This window comes from Impatiens glandulifera, chromosome 1 (assembly GCF_907164915.1).
Source record: "Impatiens glandulifera chromosome 1, dImpGla2.1, whole genome shotgun sequence".
Classification (NCBI taxonomy): Eukaryota; Viridiplantae; Streptophyta; class Magnoliopsida; order Ericales; family Balsaminaceae; genus Impatiens; species Impatiens glandulifera.
The window spans coordinates 8,304,791-8,309,523 of NC_061862.1; positions in this window are offsets into that span (position 1 = coordinate 8,304,791).

Sequence of the window (4,733 nt, forward strand, 5' to 3'; positions counted from 1 at the left end):
GTTAAGAGACTATAAATAAAGGTGTATGTGCTGAATGTGATGAGTGAGAAAAAAGAATAAAAAATATTTGTTTGAGTCTTATAGAAGAAATCCCCAAGAGTCTTTTTATCTCCTCTTCCTCCAAAATTTTATCTTTCTCAAATTGGTATCAGAGCGCCATGGCAAACAAAGCGTTGGGGCAGATACCACTGTCGCGACTCACCAAAACCAACTTTGATAATTGGAGTATTCAGATGCGAGCTTTACTCGGTGCACAAGACGTATGGGAAGTAGTCGAAGATGGTTATGAAGAACCGGGTGAAACGGGAAATCATTCGGCGACTCAGTTGAGGGCGTTGAAAGAAACACAAATGAAAGATAAGGCCTCTCTCTACCTCCTATTTCAAGCGGTGGACGAGTCAGGTTTCGAGAAAATTACAGGTGCAACAAATTCTAAGGCAGCGTGGGACATTTTAGAGAAGGTTTTCAAGGGTGTCGATCGAGTTAAACAAGTGCGACTTCAAACTCTTCGAGGCGAATTGGAGGCCATGAAGATGAAGGAGTCAGAAGGAATTTTTGTTAGAATTTAAAGGGACATTTATATATTTAAATGAATATATATGGTCATTGATTATAATAAGTCAATATTATGTCATCTAAGGATGTTTGAGATTTGACTTAAGGACGTTATTGTTATGAATGTTAAATTGTGGATACCTTGCGGTATTTCTAATTTGATAAGAGGCCAAATTAGAAATTAGCGTAATAAGACAGTTGTGACGGTTATGTTCTCCAAAAGACAGAAGAAATTATAAAAGAGAGGTTGGTTGATAAAAAATAAGAATAAACTTATTTTATCACACGCTCTCTCTCTCTTAATCTCCATCATCGGAGAAATAAGGCTAAATGATTTCTGCCCTTTTGTAAGACCATCTCATCTAATCATGTTTTAGGATCCATGTATATATATTCCGCTTTTGTCTTTATTATAGTTTATGATTTAAATTTATTATGGAATTATTTTAATTAATTCCAACAATTGATATTATACATGAATTTAGAGAGACTTGTTGTTATCATGAATTTAGGGGAAAATAAATTATCGTTTTCCATGAATTTAGGGGAAAATAACCTTAATTGGTAAACCCTAAATTGAAGTTCTGCAATAATTATTTTAAAGGAAATAATTTTATTTCATTATCTTTTATTAAAATAATAAAAGAAAATTCGGTAAAATATTTTATTTTTGGGAAAATAATATTATTATTGAGGATCATTATGAAATAATATTATATAATTATTTTATTGGAAAATAATTTTTTTTATTCAAGGATTTTTTTAAGAAATAATATTCGGATAAAATAACATTATTCAATGGATTTTTTAAGAAATAATATTATTTAATTATTTTATAAGAAAATAAAATTTTAAGAAAAATTAAAATTTTGATTTTATTTTAACACGGTTAAGTTTCTAAATAATATTATTATTTATTTACTTAAATTAATATAAGAAAATCGAACTCTTTTAATTTTATTTAGGTTTTAATCTTATTAAATAATTCAGCGGATTGTTTTTTATTTAAATTAAATAAGTTAAGTTATGACATAACCAAAGTGATCTCTCTAATTTAGTTTGTTTAAGTTCGAATTTTGAATGTTTGTAATGGTGAATTTTAATGTGACTAAATAATCGGTCCAAAGGAAGGTTACTAGTTGACCGAAGTTCACAATTACCTGTGATAATAAGCACGTAATAATTATAAAGATTTTTACATGAGAATATCAAATCATTCCAAAGAAAGGTTTGTTATTTGTCATGCATTATTGTTAGTGTTTGATTATTGCAACAAAATATCACTACCAGTTAAATTTTATTGTCCAAAGACTTGAATTTAATGGTGCACTACATATTTTGGATGGGATTTGCTGATTATTTTAAATTTGATTAAAAATTAAAGAATTGAGCATGTTAGTTACATTTTAAATTATGTTTTCAGCTAATGTTGCAAATATTAATGCCAACTTAAGTTCAATCCCAGTCCTTAATGGCTCTAACTTTAAGGATTAGAAGGAGAACATTCAGATAGTTCTCGGTTGCATGGACATGGACCTTGCGATACGGACAGAGCAACCCACTACTCCTACGGTTATTAGCTCTCCTGAAGAGAAGGCTAAATTTGAGAAATGGGAACGCTCTAACTGCATGAGTCAAACTGATCGGACATGGACCTTGCGATACGGACAGTGCAATCCACTACTTCGAGACAAAGGAATACAAGCTGGTCGGTTATTCCGATAGTGATTGGTGTGGAGATATAGATGATCGAAAAAGTACATCGGGATATGTGTTTTATATGGGAGAAACAACTTTCACATGGCTCTCAAAGAAGCAGCCAATAGTGACATTGTCAACATGTGAGGAAGAATATGTGGAAACATCCTGGTGTGTGTGTCACGCAATATGGCTAAGAAGTCTACTGAACGAACTACAAATCCAGCAACACGAAGCAACTGAAATACGAGTCGACAACAAATCAGCAATTGAGTTGACAAGAAATCTAGTGCACCATGAGAGGAGCAAGTATATCGATGTTCGTTTCTATTTTATACGGGAACATGTGAAGGATGGTAATGTGCGATTAAGTCATGTTGCGAGTCGTGATCAAGTGGCGGATATTTTTACAAAGGTGCTACTAACTGTGCTGTTCAAAAATTTCAAGAGGATGATTGGAATGAAAGATGGAAAAGATTTGAGTTTAAGGGAGGAATTTGTTACACAATAAACTCAAATAAAGGTCAGCCATATTTTAAGTAATAAATTGAATGCCTTTTAAGTTTAGTCTTTAATGGTTGAGGTTTCAAACGTTTTAGCAGTTTTAGTAACCATGTGTTAGCCTTAAATGTTGTTGTTACAATTTTTGTCTTTGATTGTTGTTTTCATGTACGTTTTGTTTTCTGTTAAGAGACTATAAATAAATGTGTATGTGTTGAATATGATGAGTGAGAAAAAAGAATAAAAAATATTTGTTTCAGTCTTATAGAAGAAATTCCTAAGAGTCTTTTTATCTCCTCTTCCTCCAAAATTTTATCTTTCTCAGTCAAAATATTCACTATTGATTTTCATTTGAATTGAGTGCTGGTTATGATTGTGGTGCATGTATAAAACCATTTTATAAGCCTAGATTCATATTATTTTTTTATTTGAAAACCCAAATTTGAAATTAAAACCTGTTAGAATCTATATATTGAGCCGGTCTATTTCCAAGAACTCTGGCAGATGGGTCGTTAGCCACTTAAACGGTATACAAATGATTTTGAATACAAAAGTCATGTAATAGAGATATGTTTATTGTCATGTGCTTTGATACAATATATAATTTTGAAAAGGGATAATATTATTCAGATTTTGAGTTCAATAGTAAACAGACGAGATGTATTGTTGATTTGAGAGTATGTTTTTTTACGATGTCCCAAATGTCCTTTGCGGTTTCATACCTGCTGACATATATTTTTTCCATTTCAGGGGTCTTGGAATTAACAAGCCATGACATGACGAGACATTTGTTGATATCCCATGCTTCATAGGCGCAATTGTTGGTTGTTGAGCGACGACGCTTCCGATAAGGTAAGAGAGTTTTCCTCTACCTCGAATGATAATTTTGACCGAGTTTCTCATTTGAGGTAGTTGTTATCATTAAGGGTGACAATTTAAAACCGCCCCACTGAAACCGAGCCGAACCGAACCGATTGGTATGGTTTTTCCCCGCTTTGACTGGGGATCGGGGTGGATCGGGGAAAACCCGAAATATGTTGATCGGGGTTCGAGGTGGGGATGGTATTTACATGCACCAAACTGATCCCCGAACTGAACCGATTATATTTATTTAATAAAAATATATTAATTAATGACATAATTATTTAATGTCATCATTATTTTTCCTCTTTTTCATTGAAAACCTCTTTAGCTTCCTTCCCTCTACACGCTATTTACTTTTTATCTCTTCATCTTCTTCTCATATTCATTTATCTTTCTCATTATCATTTCTCTCTCTAGAATTTATTATAATTTTAGTTACACATTTTTTCTACGTACATGATTTTCTCTTGAATCTTGAGAGTGTTTTCAGATTGAAGGTTAGTTGAACTATTTGCTAATATTATTTTGTATATTATTTTACTATTTTCTTACTAATTAATATAAACAATATGGCATCACATCTTTTTTGTAGAGTTTTTTCTATCTTTGTCTTTCACAATCTTTGTTATATCTTCTATCGACTTGACGACGATATTTTTGATTTCAGGTCAGTTTAGTTATTTTATTTCCAATATAAACAATTAGTTTAGATCACTATTATTTAATTTGTATAATATTTGTGTTCGATCATTTTTTTTGCTATTATATTCATGTATAATATTTTATTGTTCCTCAAATAAAAAATTGTGTTACAAATTATTTTGTCCTCAAATTACTTTTTATTAGATGTTGATGATGAAGATGTTAAAGTGTAGGATGAAGAAAGAGGTTATGAATTTTTATGATGTTATTAATCAAGAAAATTGTTTTGTCTTTTTTATTTATTAATATTCTTTTTTATGAATGTAGAATTTAATGTTAATAGTGCCAATTGAACATGGTACATTGGTACTAGCCTACTAGGTCGTTTTTGAATGAAGAATGTTAGATTTCTTTATTGAATATGTATAATTAAATATATAATAATACTTCATTTTATTTATTAATATTTTTTT